Source organism: Lathyrus oleraceus, chromosome 7 (assembly GCF_024323335.1).
Source record: "Lathyrus oleraceus cultivar Zhongwan6 chromosome 7, CAAS_Psat_ZW6_1.0, whole genome shotgun sequence".
In the NCBI taxonomy this organism is placed as follows: Eukaryota; Viridiplantae; Streptophyta; class Magnoliopsida; order Fabales; family Fabaceae; genus Lathyrus; species Lathyrus oleraceus.
In genome coordinates this window covers 440673639-440683356 of record NC_066585.1, presented here as the reverse complement: position 1 = coordinate 440683356, position 9718 = coordinate 440673639, and positions in this window count along the sequence as shown.

The window sequence follows — 9718 nt, the reverse complement described above, 5'->3', positions numbered from 1 at the left end:
ATTACCAGATATACCACAAGCATCAAAGGTTGAAGTCCATACATTGGAAGGATTTTTCTGTTTGTGCTTGCAACATCAACATCTGTCTTCGTTGTAACATTAGCGCCACAAAATTTCGGTAGATATGAACATTTCTTTTGCACACTTCTTTCAGCATTGCAACTTCTTTTTCTTTTCTTGTTTTCTTTTTAAAAATAGATTATTATTTTAATACAAATAATAACACATTATAATTAATAAAACATATTATACCTTCTATAAGAAAAACATTTAATACCTTCTCAATTTGTCTTAAAGAATAAGTTAATGACACCGACTCCAACTCAATTTCGTTCGGATGGCACGTTTTTTTTTTACCCCGAAAAATATGACCATAGAAACTACAATGTTTAGTAAAAAAAATAAGACATAGACTCTAACAATCAGAATCTGTGTTATTGAAATTACCGAACAGGTCCTTGCATTATGAGTTATACGGTTGCATTTTGAACATCTTCTGACAGCTTTTGTGTCACTCTTTTTTTCTTTCTTTGGAGCACATTTACTCTTCGCCGTCGTTGAATCACCTACGTCTGACTTTGCTGTCCCAATAGGATCATCAACGCTGTAATACATTTTATGTAAATTCAGAATGTCATCCATTATTTTCCCATAAATACCATTCTTTTTTTAAGTTTGTTTGCAAAAAAATAGTAAAAGCAGAACAATATGCAATAAACCGAGATTGCTCAATCAAATATGAATCAACTAAAATATTACAATTCAGGTTCAAATATTCAATTTTTGCATCCTTGGTCCATCGCAACAAAACCAAACTGGTAGGAATGTGATCAACATGTTCTTCCTTCATGACATAAAACATATGAGAACATGGAAGCCCACGAGAATCAAATATCCTACACGAACATTGACGTGTTGTACCATCATAAACAACTTCTCTTTCATATTTGTCCCAACAATATTTTTTCAATGTATAAATCTCCGTATCCCCACGAGCAAATCTGTTCTTAACAATCATTGCACCAGCCTTCATAATTTCATCTTTAACTTCTTTGAAAACCTCTGTTGTATCAATTTTAGCGGCATCACTCTCAATCAAATGCAGGTGAGTTGTCAACATAAGTTCTGAAAACTTTGATTTAAAATCGACAACCAGTTCATTTTTCTATACTCTCTCAAAGCCTGCTCAAAATTGTGCATAAATTAAAAATTGTAGCGTTTCTTCTTGACATAACTCTTGATTATTGCATTAACAACTTCACATTGAGACATGGTTCTTATACGTCTACGAATTTTATCATGTAGATATGTAGTTTCCCATAGTGACTAGTTCTCATGCATTTTTTCAACCCAGGGATTTCTCCAAGTTCGTTTTCTTTAATTAGCTCTGAAGTCTTCAAATTGATCCTTTGTAAAATTTGAGTACATGACTTTTTTAAAGCCTTCCTAAAATTCCAACTTCTTTACTCTTTCACATGCATTCTTATTCAAATGCCAAGCACATACCCGATGGGTCGCATCCAGAAACACTCGTTTTATAAGTTCCCTCATAGCCCATCTCCATCCGTTACAACTGCTTCTGGGTATTTATCTTTCATGCACTCTAAAAACCACCTCAACAACCACCTATACATCTCTATCGTTTCATCTGATATCAATGTAGCACCAAAAATAATTGTCTGAGAGTGGTGGTTACACCCTGAAAGTATAATCAAGGGGTGGTTATATTTTTTCTTCTTGTAAGTTGTGTCGAAATCCACCACATCACCAAAACAAAAATAGTCAGATCTACTGCTCCCATCAACCCAAAAAGGATATTTCATTCTTCCATCACTGTGAACAACATATTTAGCTTATAGCATGGGATCAATAGATGGATTTACATTTAAATAATTTAAAGAATCAGAAACATCATCATCTTTAATAGTATCACACTTTTTTTTACCAAAATAATTGTACAGATCCTTCTTTGTAAACCCAACACCAATATATCCACCCTTCCGAGCAACCATGTACCCCATTATATGACAAATTCTTCACGATAAATGGGGTGTTAGTGTACAAACCTAGATGGGGTTAATTCATGGTTATTCTTCAAAAACTGACACTACATATCTATCCTTGTTAGCTTTGTAGTGCACACGAAGTCTACCCGAACATTTAGTACGGGTCAAACGTCTGTGATCTCTTTTCCTATCAACCATACGTAAGTGTTTCTTCTCTCTTAAACCATGTTTATTGCATACGAACTGCCCCACTACTATTATTTTACTACCCTCAAGCCCTCTTGTCCTAACATCATTTTTCCTAATGGAAAAACCTTTACATTTACCATATCGGTAATAAAATTCATAAGCTTCATAAACAGTACCAAATTCCATAACACGAATTTCATCAGCAGTAATGGAATTAAATTTCACCAATCTATCACCTAAAAATGCATCTACTTCAACCATATCAGCATTGTGAATATTATCAGCGTCATCGCCATCATCTTAACTTTGATACCAACTAGATACAAAATAATTGTCATCCAGAGCAACATTCGAGCCAACATCAGATGTATCACCATCACAACAATGAACATTGTTGGAATTATAATTGTCGTAGTTTTCCATAATAAACCTGAATTAACACACTATTTAACACAAAAAAACTCAACATCAATCATAATACCTAATTTTCTAATTAAATCAAATGTACCTAACAAAGTTGAAAAATCGAAATCATCAAATATGAAACCCATGTACAGAAAATAAATTCAAGCATAGACCATACTTCTCAAATTTAACACCAAAGTCGAGTTAACACAATCTTTAACACAACAAAACTCAACATCAATCACAATACCTAATTTCCTAATTAAATCAAAGGTATCTAACAAAATTTAAAAATCTAAATCATCAAATATAAAACCCATGTACATAAAACAAATTCAAGGATAAACCCTAATTTCCAATTTGAAATTGAATTTAACACCCCAAATTATACTTTATTTGAAATTAGTAAATCTTAATAATAAATTTCAAACAAATATAACAAACATTTTCTCATTTACCTTAGCAACAATGTTCTCAATACGAACACAAACATATTTTTGATCGTGTTGTGTTTGATGAGCGATTGAATGGGAGAACTTTAGACGAATAGCAAATGTCAGTTTGTTTAACAATGACGGACAAACACGATGAATGTTATGTTGATGTTCGTCTGCAGTGTTGGAAAAGAATACAAAATGATAAATGAGCACGATGAATAACTTCAATTTTTTTTCAAAAATGGCGAACGAACACGAAATTAGGGTTTCAGGTGGAATTAGCACGACGAGTACGATGTTGATGAAATGAGCAATATGAACAGACATTGATGTTGGTCTGAAGTTATCTTAATTGATTTTCATAATAACAATTAAAATTAAAAAAATAATATAAAGATTGGGGTAATTTTGTCACTTTTAATAGGTTAGGGACTTAATTGCAATATTCATTACTATGAGATTACATAGTAAGTTGCATGTATGATATAGTCCTATGCGACATTCTAGGGTTTTATGGCACATTTTTTATTGGCCAAAATATGACTTCTTCAAAGAAGTCATTTTAATGACTTCACCTTAGAACTTTCCATATATAGTTGTAGAGAAACATGTACAACAACAGGGATGAAATTTTAATGAAAGTTATTAAAATTAAATGGTATTAATAGTTGAATGAAATATAAACTGTAGTGTCCTATTTGACAAAAGTCTTAGATCAGGGCGTCCATCGTCTAACAAATAAGCCGTTCGGACGTAGTCTAGTAGAGTCGCCTATGCGGCCCGTTCTACATAAAAATTAAGTAAGAAAAAGTCCTTGTTGAGTCTGTAGATATAGCCATTCAACAAATTCCCAAAAAAGGGGAAACCAATGAGATCACGTCCAGGAAGCCATAAACCATAGTCTTGAAAAATCTCTATAAACATATTACCCTTCAAAGGGGAGATTGACTCGGGTGAGACACACTTACTATGACCCAACGTTACTCAGAGAACACTTCGCTCTAAGTAACCATAACAACATCACTCTAACCGCCTACATGCAACCCAACACCGCCAGCTACCAACAAGGTCTCTCACCTCACGTGAGTTGGTCCTTTAAACAACCTCAAAACCCACGGTACATGGCTACTTGCCATAGTGAGCTAGCCATCACCCCATTCGTGTAATAAACCTACTAGGATATCTGAGTCTCTCTGTCCTTATAGGGGAACACGTACACACCTGTACTTTTTTGGACAATACATAAAGTTATAGTGCTTAAAACAAAAATAATAATTAAAAATAATAATAAGGACAATTAATGAGACAACTTTTTTATAGTGTAACATAATTTTTTGTAAAAAAATTTATAAATTTTTTTCCATTAAAAACTTCAAATAAAAATTCAGTTTGAATAATTATTCTTAAAATAATATTTTAAATATTCTTTTATTTTATTGAAACTTTTTTTGAAAATTAAAATTTTAAAAAATCACTAAATTTTGAAGCTATTTCAAATAAATTTTCATAAAAATTATTTTTGAGACAATTTTTTGAAAAAAATACGATTTCGACTATGTTTTGATCTTCAATAATTTATGTTTACGTTATAGGATGTTGAAATTAACCTTCGACAATTTTGTAAAATTCATTTATAAAAATATAAATAAAATCTTTTTTTTTAAAGCACAAGCAAACATGCCCAAAATACTAGATAAACTTACTATGCACACTAATAAAATTTCTAAAAATTAACAACGTAAGTTAATTTAAATCAATAACCACTAAATTTGTTTATTGAGAAAATAATTGGTGCATGCTTTATTTAACATAAAAATAATGATTTTTTATAAGAATTTATAGTAATTACTTAAGGTGTGGAAATAATGATAAAAATTAAGGGCATATGCGAATATAATTTTCTTATGTTAAAATATTTTTAAGTTCAAGATATAAAATCAACTAACAATACCATAAATAATTTATATAACGGTATATTGCTTAAAACTAGAGCATTGGATTTAAAAGCTAAAAAAACAAATTGAACATAATATATAAAATATTATGATAATAATATTTTTAAAACTATTTTATATAATAATAATAATAATAATAATAATTATAATAATAATAATCTCAATAATAATAAATCAATAAAACACAAAAAAAAATCACATTACCAATTAAATAAATATTCAAATACAATTTGAGGGGTTAGAGATGTGAGTGCATATTTTAAAGGCTTAGTATTCTTTTTTCCTTTATATTAATTTTGAGGTTCATTTTGTCCCTTAACTAAAAAAATCCATAATAAATTTTTAAAAATATATTATGTTAGTTTTTTTTATTTAATTAACGATAAAACTACTCAAAAATTAGTTGTTAAATTCGTCACTAATTAGACGAAAATGATTAAAAAATCGATATGAATCTTTATAAATTAAAGGATTAAAATGAACTTCAAAATTAACATACTAAAGAATATTAAACCTATTTTAAAACTAGAAAAAAAATATCAGTATGATTTTATTAGACCTCATAGGAGAGGTGAATGTAACTTTCCATTTATTTTATTTACAAATTTCTCTTCTTTATGGATTTTGTTCTTACTATGACTTACGAATTTAATTACAAATACGAGTAGCGCTCGAATTAATTAAGAATATAAAAGAGAAAAAAAAAAGCTTAAAGAAATAAGGAGAAAGAGAGATAAATAACATAATTTTGGTATTATTAGTACAAAGGGTATAATGTACTTTTCTCAATTGTCAAACAGTTTAGAACATGAATATGAATGAATGAATCACCAAAAACTCTAGGCCTCTGTTTATACTATTCTAGTCCTACTTCAATACACATGCTTCATATGAGGATTTTATTTTACAAACGAGGTCCTAACATTATCTTCCCCATAATTAATCTTGTCCTCAAAGGTTAAATTCTAGAAACTGCCGCAACATTTAATCTAAATCCTCCTAAATAACCTCGTCATTCTATTTGTTGAATATGGTTCATATTAACTAGATAATTATGAGTATAGATAATGGTTTGTTAAGAGAAATTAGGGATTAGAGTTTTAAATAAACTAAAACCTAGTATTACATATATGGCTTGTAATACTGTAATCTAGTGCAACAATCTCCCAAGACATAAGTAAAGGGAATTATAACTACTCTATAGTCGCAGATGGAGGTAATTTGGCAGATCTGCGTGAACAAAGCTTTTATGTGTTTCTCTCTACTATGATCTTTATTCGTGTTACTGTTATAGCAATTGGTATCAGGTGATGCTTAATCCTGGAGGTGCGAAATTTGAAGTGATTCGGTTCGACGAAACATGAAATTTCAGTTTATGGCAAATGAGGGTTAAGAATTTTGTTGGCTCATCAAGGTTTAAAGAAGGCGCTTCATGATGAGAAACCGGCGACATCACAACCATTGATTGGAATGAAATGATGGAGAAATTCGCATGTTTGATAAGACTTTGCGTTTCTGATGACGTGATGAATCATATCCTGAACCTCACAACTCCGAAGGATGTAGGGATAAATTGAAAAATCAGTACATGTCCAAGACGTTCATGAACAAATTGTTCGTGAAGCATCGTCTCTAAAGCCTGAAAATATAAGAAGGAGGCGATTTGCAGGCTCATGTCAACGCTTTCAACAACATCCACGCTGATTTGACACGACTTAGTATTAAGGTTGACGATGAGGATAAAACAATTATTTTGTTGTGCTATTTACCAAGCTCTTATGATCACTTAGTGACCACTCTCACATACGGGTAGAAAACAATCACGTTGGATTCTATTTCTTCCACCCTTTTGCAACAAGCACAACATCGCCAAAGTGTGGAGGAAGGTGGAGGAAGTTTAGAGGAAGGTTTGCTTGTGAAAGGAGCTCAAAACCATGATAGAGGCAAGGGTAAAGTAGTAGGTTATGGAAAGAAAAAAAGGTTCAAATCCAAGGACATAGAAACAACATAATATTGTAGTTTCAAGAAAATTGGCCATTGGAAGAGGGACTCTCCAAACAAGTCAGGAAACAATAATTCATTAAATGTAGTTAAAACTAATGGTTCTTGTATTGAAGAGGATTTGCTCTGCGTTTCATCTATAAAGTGCACTGATGCATGAATCCTTAATTCTGAGTGCTCCAACCATATGATATTGCACTGGGAGTGGTTCAACTCTTTTAAATCATGTGATTTTGGTTTTTTATATTTAGGCGATGATAAAACTTATACCGTCACTAGAAAAGGGGGAATTAAAATTGCTTTGGATGGTGGCGGCGTGCACACGTTGAGTGAGGTATGTTATTTCTAGAATTGAGGAAGTATTTAATTCTCTGGGTACTATTCAAGCAAATGGTTATTCATTCCGGTCAGATGGAGATAAATACATCATGAGGGTTAATAAGGGTTCAATGACAGTGACGATGGTAATGAGGAAATGGCTTATTCAACCTCCCTTCTAGACCATTCAATTATGATATTCTCCCCTAATAGGATAGATACCCATGGGTGGAATGTGTTCTCTATGTTCCCATTCTTATGTAACGTGAAAATACTCCTCTAAACTGTGTGCAAGATCGATAACCCTGTATAATTCTTGTGGTTTGTGGATACAAACCTTACTGCGAATTTAGGTCTTTAAGTGACTAAGAAAATAACCAAACAACTTTTCTTTCAGCATCGTACCCGCCATAGCCACCAAAGGTTCAAACTCCCTAAGGGGTCTTGGAGATCACCACATCGTACTTTATGAACAACCACACAAGTGAGAGAGATACCACATATTAATCCAAAACCTTAAGGCATTGGGTCTATGCGTATTTTCACTTATAAAGTGTTCAACATTCACTTTTTCATCCAATATGAGTGTCATAATTTAATATACCAACAATCCCCCCTCAAGTGTGAGTCCGTCCATTTTTATGGGTTGTGCACCCCTCAAATGAAGGTCTTTTCTTCCATATCTACTTGCATTTCCGTTAGATGGTTTCTGTAAGACCCCAATTTTGACCCTAAGATCCCTCATGCTATCTCATCATATGCATTAGCTTTGGGATCACACCTTGGCATCCTCCTTACCCCTCATTCATTGGGTTTGCATTAGGAGAGATCACCAAGCACTTTTGATTGTATCATACTTTGTTTTTCATTATTTACTAACCAAAATACCAAAAATATGTCAATGTATAGTTAACTCTTTTGTAGGTAGTGTGTGTGCTCACTTATGCTCCATCAAGCTCACATCTAGGGTTTGAGACTCTCAATGCAAGGAGTTCAATAAAGAAATGGTTCACATTGGCTCTAGACATCATATATGGGTCCCCATGATCTTCACATGCCATTTTGATCAAGAATTCATCAAGAGTTTGGAGATTGTTTGCCTTGGAAACCCCAATTCATCTGGGTATCTTGTGTGACTTCCTTAACAAGTTTCTTCAATATTTGATCAAATATTTCAAATGATACTTCATATTACATCATCTTAAACATATATTATCCTCCATGAGTCCCAAAAGTCAAAAGAATATCAAGCTAGCAAGTTGGTTCATGGTGGTTGACTAGAGAAAGTCAACTAGTCAAAACCAGGGTTCCCTAGACCCTATCTCCTATAATATTTGTCATATGAAAATGATTCCAAGAGAAAAGTTACTCAAAATGACATTCCAAACAACTTTCATGTTTAGGTCAAGATCTAGTTTTCCTTGTAAAGTCATTTTTTATGGTGAAAGATTATAGGTCATTTTGTCTGAACCCTAGTTTGGAAGTCAATTTCCCAAGACCATAACTTGATCAATTTTTATGAGATAAAATCCATTCAAATTCCATGATCAAATTACAGATGTCTACTTCAACTTTGATGTTTGGAGTAAGTTCAAATTAAACTTGAAAATGCATGTGCCAAGAGGAAAGATTTTAGGTTACTTTGGACCATTACCATTGAACAAGTGATTTTCCTCAACTTCTAAAATGCATAACTCCTTCATGACAAATCCAAATGAGGGCAAATTTGTGACCAAATTTAATAGGTTTGAAATAGCTACAACTTTGATGAAGTAATTTGTTTTATTTGAAGTTCATAGAAAAAGTTATTCAAGGTGGAAGAAGTGAACATTTGACTTGGGACTTAGAAATTTTTCAAATATGTTTGATTTCCCAAACTTCCACCTCAAAATTCATCACGATCCAAGCTTCAAATGAAAAAGTGTTCAACATGAAATTTGTTACCCTTGATCTCACCTTTCCAAAAAGTCAAAGATCCTCTCATTTGGATCAAAATTGAAGGACTTCCGCATGGGTGCAATGTGTGGTACCATTTGGAAGAATTTCATGATCCAATTCAATTCAACAATGCATGGCTTAATGCAACACTTACAGCATGACCTATTGTAACACCTCAAAATTTGCCCTCCTCTCTTGGGACTAGCTTAGCATATTGCATTTCATTTTGTAGGACATTAGTCATTTCATATTGCATATCATGTGAAAATGGACAAGTCATCCTCCTAAGTCTTGCTCAGAAGATAAAGAGGTTAAAAGATTCAAGGCTAAGGGTTTCATGAATTGATCACTAATCCTCTGAGGTTTGTGCTTCAATTAGGGTTTTTGGTTCCTCAAGGAGGTTGAGCATTATTTTGGTTGAAATGGTACATCACCATCATCATGGTCTTGTCATCACCAAGAGGTTCAT